We start from the raw sequence: 9,062 nt of genomic DNA, 5'->3' as shown, positions 1-9,062 counted from the left end.
GTTATGTGCCGTCGAGTCGGCCCCGACTCATAGCGACCCCTCCTTGGGTTTCCGAGGCAGTATCACTACGGAAGTAGGATTGCCTAACCTTCCTTCCGAGGAGTGGCAGGTGGGTTTGAACCGCCAGCCGTCTGGTTAGCAGGCAAGTGTCTTAGCCACTATGCTACCAGAGCTCCCTTCTGAGGCAGTATCACTATGGAAATAGATTGCCCAACCTTCCTTCTGAGGAGTGGGTGGGTTTGAACCACCAGCCTTCTGATTAGCAGTCAAATGCCTCAGGCACTACGCCACCAGAGCTCCTAAATAAATACATAGGATATTAAATTTAAATTTCAGATAAACAACTTTTTAAAAGTATAAGTATGTTCCATGCAATACTTGGGAAATATTTATACTAAAAGAAAATATTCATTATCTGAAATTTGATTTAACTGGATGTTCTGTATTTTATCTGGCAGCCCTGTCCCATTGCCTCCTTCTGTTTGCATTCCAATCAGGAAAAGGGAAAGAAGCTGAAAGGTCTTTATAAATCTGAGCTTTAGTCTCCACTCAAAGGAGTTCTCGTGGTGCAGTGGTTAAAGCATTCAGCTGCTAACCAAAAGGTTGGTAGTTCGAACCCACAAACCACTACACAGGAGAAAAATGAGACAGTCTGCTTCCACAAAGATTTACTGTCTTGGAAACCCTCTAGAGCAGTTCTACTCTGACCTATGAATTGTAATGATCAAATGGCAGTGGGTTTGGGTTTGGGTTTGGATTTGGCCTCCACACCAGACATACTGAATCAAAAGCTGCATTTTAACACCACTCCAGGTTTTTCTGGTAGCATAGTGCCTAAGGCACTTGACTGCTAACCAGAAGGCTGGAGGTTCAAACCTACCAAGCCACTCCTTAGAAGGAAGGTTGGGCAATCTACTTCCATAATGATACCACCCCGAAAACTCAAGGAGGGGTCGCTATGAGTCAGGTCCGACTCCACGGCACATAACAACAACCACCACAACCAGGTGTTTTGTATGTACGTCACTGTTCAAAAGGAATGGGTAGAATGATTGCATATTGGGGGCTAGAGTGAGACACCACATTCAGAGGTCCCTTCCAGTTCTGAGAGTCTATGATTCTAAAAAGGAAGAAAACATGAGACAGGTTACTAGTTCACTTTTTGTTGTAGTTGTTGTTTTATTTTACTTAAAATGCTAATGTAAATCTGTATGTGGCAATGAAAATACTGGAATCATTAATAAATGATTCATTTACAGAATTACACTATTTGTTTAGATTTTTGAAAATAAAATTAAAGTTGAGTAGAATTTTATAGTTAGTAAATTACCATCCAGAAATGCCTTTAAAGTTGGATTTCTAAAATTCTTATTGAAGTCAATAACAGGAAATAGTCACAAAAGAAACAATTGGTAGTAATTTATTGATAAGAATAAATCTTTTAGCCATAACATCAAATATGAGCCACAGATGGGAAAAAAAAAAAAAAAACAGTTCCTCCAAATGATGTATTCACTGACTTATACTGCATCTATGGAATACCTGGGGGAAATGAACGGAATTCTTGCATTATAACAAATCAAAAACCAAACTCACTGCCATAGTGTCGATTCCCAACTCATAGTGACCCTCATTGGGTTTCCAAGGTGGTAAATCTTTATGGAAGCAGACTCCTTCAATCTTTCTTCTGTAGAGGGGCTGGTGGGTTTGAACCATGGACCTTTTCTTTAGTAGACAAATGCCTTAACCCCTACACCACCAGAGTTCCTTCCCATTATAATAAACAGATACAATTTATGTGAGATGTTATCACATCTCTTTATTAATGGAATCCATCTCAAGCTTGTTAAGAAAAGAATGCCATCCAACAGAATCTCTTACAGACCCTGCAAAAAAATCATTATAGCTCTTCAAACAAATGAATCAGTCCATTCAGCAAACATGCATTAATCTCCTACTATGTGCCAGTCTTGTACTGAGCTATAAGGGAAGAATTTATATGTGAGAAAAAAAGAAGGAAAATCTAGGTATGTGCAATAATTTAGAGGAATATGAGTGATGGCACAGTCTGGGCTGGGCTTGATGTGGAGAGAGACGGAACAGCATGAGTGGGAGGTGGTGAAGTGAATGAGGATAAAGGAGGTGGACTGGGGATCTGACCAGAAAATTTCTGCAGTCTCCAGTCTGGGGCTTTCTCTTATTGACCTACATCTGTTCACAATTTAAGATTACAGTTAAGATTACAATTACATTGTCATTTGTCTGATTTTATGTAAGGCAGAAGGATTTCTGCTTTAATAGAAATTTACCTGCAATATTATTTTGCTCTCTGACATTAATTTACACGTGGCTTAGGAAAAGAAATATTTCATTAAATATTGAGTTTGGGATTTCAAAATCATTAATAACCTGAAACAAATATACACCTGCCTCTTCATATTTGTCCCAGAAAGTTTCACATTATAAAAAGAGTCTTAGTGATACATTTGTTCCCAGATTCTCAGGTGCTATTTTTAATAAATCCCATAAATAGTCAACATTTTAAATACTGAACAAATGTATGTTACACGTCTTCACTGAGTCCACAGGGTTATTAAAATGTATATTTACTCCCCAGACACTAATCCAAGTTCTAACACTTAGAATAAGAACACCACAACGAACTCTTCTCTTATTCCCCTTGACTTGGGAATGAGTCAGCATGTGTACTTGGTTGGAAGGAACAAGCAGTAGGTGTAGTTATGCTAAGTATTAGGGGAATGTCACTGTCATTCTAGGCTGTGTTGCTGGCTTTTCAATGCACTGGTCCTCCTGTGACTTAGCCATTGTGTAGAAGTATCATCATTGCTGTACTCAGGACTACCCTGAGAGTATGAAAAACTGGGGGAGAGGAAGATTGGAAGAGTGCAAAAAGGGCATGGACTTGGCATCTTCTGACCTCCTCTAACTTCACAAGAGGAAAACAGAATTACCATCAGCAGCCCAAGGCTTATTCCTATGAGGCCAGACATGCTGCCACCCTCCAGCCTTTTACCAATTCTGGAACTAATCACCCTTCCCACGGCACTCACTACTTCTCTGCTGGGTTCGATAATTCATTGCAATGGCCATACAGAACTCATAGACAATATTCAGGATTGTGGGGTTTATTAGGGAAGTAACAGGTTACAATTCATGTTCAGGAATATGCTCAGGATATATTTCTTCGATCAGGAAATAATATATATAATTTCCTTCCCTCTGCCGTGCCCTCAGGCTCTCCTGTCTGGCCCTTGGCCTCTCGGCTGGGCCTCTGGCCTTCTTGGGCAACTATTACAAAGCTTTTTTATATCTGCCGATAAGTACACCTAGTTGCACCCCACTCTGCCAGCAAGCCTCCTGCCCAAGAGCACTCAGCTTTCTTGCTCCACGGGCCATGTAAGCCCACCTATCTCTCTTGTGCCTCTTGGTTCTTCTACTACCATCTCTATCTGCCAGGGCATCTCCCTTTGCTGAGGCATCTGTCTCTGCTGGAACATCTCTCTCTGCCAAGGTGTCTCTCTCTGCTGGAGCATCTCTGCCAAGGAGGTCCAGTGCAGGGATGTCGGGTCTAAGGACACACTCTACTTCACCTCCACCTCTTCTCTCTTGATGGCAGTGAGATCCTCCTCTTCCTCTAGGAGGGCTCATTTTAAGCTTGGCACAGTGACAAAACTAATCAGTGCCAACAGCAGAGTTCTACAAACCTTATTTACATGGCCTCTCCCCATAATCTGGTGGAAGTTAAAAAGACTATGACTAGGAAACCATACAAAGTAATTCACTGCACCATAGGGAGGATCACACAGTCTTATTCTTCCTCCCACCATCAGACTACTAACCACAGAAGCATCCATCTGGGCTGAATCCTAGACTAAACACTTAGCATCTTATCATTTTATCCTTACAAACCTACATAAAAATATGTACTATGATTTCCATTCAATGGATGAAAGAGAAGCTCAATATCTATCAGTCAATATATGGTGAGGGGTAACTTACTTGGATCTGTCTAAACCAAAAGCTATGCTTTGCTCACTATGATATACTACTTCACTATTTCATGGAAAATGTGATCAAATGAATATCAAAAGCATGCTTAGAAAGGAGAGGACCTTGGCAAATGGGCAACTTCAGGCTTGAGAGTGGACGGTGGTAAAGCTCACAGCAAAGTCAAACAATAGACATAGCTTATATATATGTAAATATGAAATGCATTTAACCTTGTCCTGGTTAGTCTCCATTTGCACCTGATGTAAGATCTTGAATTTCTTCTACACATCATATCATAGCATTTTTTTAAGATCTTTTCAAGCATGCATGCATGGCAAACAGTGTTGGAAGGAAGAGATTATGAGAAAGTATCCCCTTCCAGGCAGAGACAATATTTGTTTCTTGAATAGGATCATATAGCTAACATCTTCCCTTTGGGACAAAGTTTGGGCATGTTTGTTAGCATCCCCTTCTAAAGAATGGAGGTTTTATAATGTCTTAGTTCACCAGTTCTGCTATAATGCAAGTACCACGGTAGGTGATCTTAAAGAACAGAAATTTATTTTCTGATGATTCTGGAGACTAAAAGTCAAAATCAGGATCTTGGCCCTGTCAATTCCTTCTTTGTCAGTAGCCCTGGGCGTTGCTTTGTTCCTTGGAAATCATTACGTGGCATCGTCCTTCCCCACGTGTGCATGTCTCTCAATCAGATTTGTCATTTTTATAAGTCAGAAGTGACTAGATTTAGAACTTACCCTACTAAGGTATGATCTAATTAACATAACAAAACTTTACCACAGGTATAGGATTCCAACACATATTATGGGGGAAAACAATTCAGTGCTTAACACCTAAACTTCCTCAGCAGTGACACATCTCACTGTGTGCACAGGATCCACTGAACCCATGTCCACATCATCCCCATGGGATTTGGAGGGTAAGAGGAACTGATGTGATGCTTATTGTATGATGAGTAATAAACTTACCAAATCCTGCTGATTGTCTTCTTACTAACCAAATCTATGGAAGTGTGGAGAACTATTTTTTTCTTTTTGGTCAACTTGATTCCAACTCATGACAACCCCATGTGTATCAGAATAGAACTCTGTGGAAAGCTGTCTTAACAACTGCCTACTGCTACTGTGGTAGTCAAGTTTGTGTGTCAACTTGGCTAGGCCTGTTGGCTGGACAGCTGGATGTAGTTATTCCCCATGGTAAGAATGGTAATTAACTCCATGGTGGAATGTATTGGAGCAGCTGAGTAGCTGCTTTAGGGATGTGGTCTGCTTCCCGTATATAAGGAGCTTTGAGAATGGTCTTTAGCTTATGGCACACATGTAGCCATGTTGTTGTTCAGTAGCCTGCCATGCTCTGCTGACATTGGGACTTCCAGTGGACTTGAATTAATGGCCTGTCATGTGGTGTGGTAACGTCAGGACTGTGCCTTTTTACTTGTCAACTTTGTGCTTGTCAGCCTCAGCAGCCAGCAGCTGTCTGAGTGAAGAAACGCCTCTAGCTTCAGTGGGCCAGGAGCAGGAGACAGCTGAAGTCCAAGGTTGAGGGACTTTCACCCAGCCCCTAGAGCCTGGCACTTGGAACTCGGACTTAAGGCCTCCAAACTATAAGAGAATAAACTCCTGTTTGTTAAAGTCATCCCATTTGGGTTATATTGTTGTCAAAGTGGCACGAGATAACCTAAACAACCACCTGAAGACTTGAAAGCACTTGCCTGTTTCTGTACCCTTTACACCATCCATTCTCCACACTTCTCTGCCCTGTTCTGTTCCCTTAAAGCATGGCTTCTAACACTTGCTTTCCTGAGGTTCCTTACTTCTAGTTTCTTGGTTAGGTTTGGCCATTTATAGGTGTTGAAAGAAGATAGAAGAGTGGGAAGAGAAAGAGGTCAGGGTATTCATTCCTCTTGCTCCTCTCTGCTTGTATGACCTCAGCTCCTGTGGAAGCCCCTTTTTATGGTCAGGTGCTGGTAACACAGAGCTCTGCTCTTGTACCTTCAGGCATGGGGCAAAAAAAAAAAAAAAATGGCATTTCATTCCTGCTAGAATTTGGATCTTCTGGTTGAATATCTCTGACTGAATAATTTGACATAGCCCAAACCTCTATAAACAGTCTACAGGGATCCATCTTCAGTTAAACTCTTTCAGTGTGCCACTTGTTTAAAAAATAATAATTTAAGGCAGTTTTCTATGTGTATGAAATATAGGTTTCTATATACATACACCACAACTCATCTGTCAGTTATTGTTTTGTTTTTTTACTGTGGTGGCTTGTGTGTTGCTATGAGGCTGGAGGCTATGCCATCAGTATTTCAAATACCAGCAGGGTCACCCATAGTGGATGGGTTTCAGCATAGCTTCCAGACTAAGACAGACTAGGAAGAGGAAAGTGGCCATCTGCTTCTTTAAAAATTGGCCACTGAAAACCTTATGAGTAACAGTGAAACACTTTCTGATATATTACTGGAAAATTTTATGCCATGAAGCATCGTCCAACACTCCTCAGAAGTGCCAGAAGATGAACCTCTCAGGTTGAAAGGCACTCAAAATATGACTAGGGAAGAGATGCCTCCTCAAAGTAGAGTCTACCTTAATAACATGGAGGAAGTAAAGCTTTTGGGACCTTCATATGCTGATAGGACAAGATTCAAAATGGGAAGAAACAGCTGCAAACATTCATTAATAATTAGAATTTGAAATATATGGTATATGAATCTAGAAAAATTGAAAGTTGTCAAAAATAAAATGGAACAGATAAAGATCAATATCCTAAGCATCTCAGTGAGCAGGAATGGACTGGTACTGGCCATTTTGAACTGGAAAATCTTATGATCTACTATGCCAGAAATTACAAATTGAAGAGGAATGACATCACATTCATTCTCAAAAATAACCTTTCAAGATCTATCCTAAGGTACCATGTTGTCAGTTATAGGATCATATCCATAGACCTACAAGGAAGATGAGTTAATCTAACTATATTCTAATATATGCATCTTTGACTAAAGTCAAAGATAAAGAAATTGAAGATTTTTACCAACTTCTGTAGTCCAAAATTGACCAGATATGCAATCAAGATGTATTGATTATTACTGGTGATTGGTATGCAAAAGTTGGAAACAAAGAAGCATGGGTAGTTGGAATATATGGCCTTGGTGATAGAACTCCTGCTGGCCTTGGTGATAGAACTTAATGACTTATTCATTGTAAATACCTTTTTTCAACAACATAAATGGCATCTAAACATGTAGAACTCACCAGATGGAATATGCAGAAATAAGATTGACTATATCTGTTGAAAGGTAATGGAGAAGCTCAATATCTTCAGTCAAAACAAGGTCAGAAGCTGAACACACCATCAATTGCTCACATGCAAGTTCAAGTTGAAGCTAAAGAAAATTAAAATAAGCTCATGACAGCCAAATTATGACCTTGATTACATCCCACCTCAATTTAGATACCATCTGAAGAATAGATTTGATGCATTGAACAAATGACTGAAGACCAGATAACATCATTTTGGGATGACTTCCATAACACCATACATGAATTAAGGAAAGGGTCATTAAAAAGACAGGAAAGGAAGAGAACACCAAAATGGATGTCAGAAGAGACTCTGAAACTTGCTCTTGAAAGGAAGATAGCTAAAGCAAATGGAAGAAATGACTAGATAAAAGAGTGAACAGAAGATTTCAAAGGGCAGCTCAAGAAGACCAAGTAAAATATTATACTAAAATGTTCAAAGACTTGGAGTCAGAAAACCAAGAGAGAAAAACACTCACAATGTTTCTCAAGCTGAAAGAACTGAAGAAAAAATTCAAGCCTCAAGTTGCTGTGTTGAAGGAGTCTCAACAAAATATTGAATGATGCAGGAAGCACCAAAAGAAGATGGAAGGAATACACAGAGTCACTGTACCAAAAAGAACTGGTCAATGTTCAACTATTTCAGGAGTTAGCATAGGATCGAGTAGTATTGAAGGAAGAAGTCCAAGCTGCACTGAAAGCCTTGTTGAAAAACAAGCCTCCAGGAATTAATGGAATGCCCATTGAGATGTTTCAGCAAATGGATATAGTGCTAGAGGTGCTTACTTGTTTATACCAAGAAATTTGGGAGGCAGCTACCTGGCCAGCCAATTGGAAGAGATCAATATTTGTGCCCATTCCAAAGAAAGATGACCCAACAGAATGTGAGAATTATCAAAGAGTATCATTAATATCACACAGAAATAAAATTTTGCTGGAGATAATTTAAAAATGGTTGCAGCACTGTAATGTCAGGGAACTTTCAGAGATTCAATCTGGATTTGGAAGAAGACATAGAACAAGGGATATCATTACTGATGACAGATGGATCTTGGCTGAAAGCCAAGAATAGCAGAAAGATGTTTACCTGTGTTATATTGATTATTCTAAAACATTCAACTGTGTGGATCATAACAAATCATTGATAACACTGCAAAAAAATAGGAATTCTAGACATTTAATTGTGCTCATGAGGAACATGTACACAGACCAAGAGGCAGTCATTCAAGGGGATAATGCATGGTTTAAAATTAGGAATGGTGTGTGTGATGGTTATGTTTGTATGCCAACTTGGCTAGGCCTGGTTGAGTGTCTGGGCAGCTGTTAATCCCCATGAGGAGACTGGCAATCAGCTCCATGGTGAGATCTACCACGAGCAGGTGGGTAGCTGCCTTTGGGTATGTGGTCTGCTTCCTGTATATAAGGAGAAGCCTTTGGGAATGGTCTCTAGCCTTTGGCATGCTTGGACCCTACATGTAGCCATGTCATTGCTCAGCACCCTGCTATGCTCTGGACTTAAGTTAATGGCCTGCCATGTGGTTTGGTAACATTGGGACTGTGCCTTTTTACTTGTCTATCTTGGGGTTCTCAGCCTCAGCAGCCTGCAGCTGTCTGAGTGAAGAAATGCCTCTAGCTCCAGTGGGCCAGGAGCAGGAGGCAGAGCTGGACCCCAAGGTTGAGGGGCTTTCACACAGCCCCTAGAGCCTGCACTTTTAACTTGGACTTAAAGCCTCC

This window comes from Orycteropus afer, unplaced genomic scaffold (assembly GCF_000298275.1).
Source record: "Orycteropus afer afer isolate SDZICR_OR568_19922 unplaced genomic scaffold, OryAfe1.0 scaffold00210, whole genome shotgun sequence".
NCBI classification, from domain to species: Eukaryota; Metazoa; Chordata; class Mammalia; order Tubulidentata; family Orycteropodidae; genus Orycteropus; species Orycteropus afer.
This window is presented reverse-complemented; position numbering follows the sequence as displayed.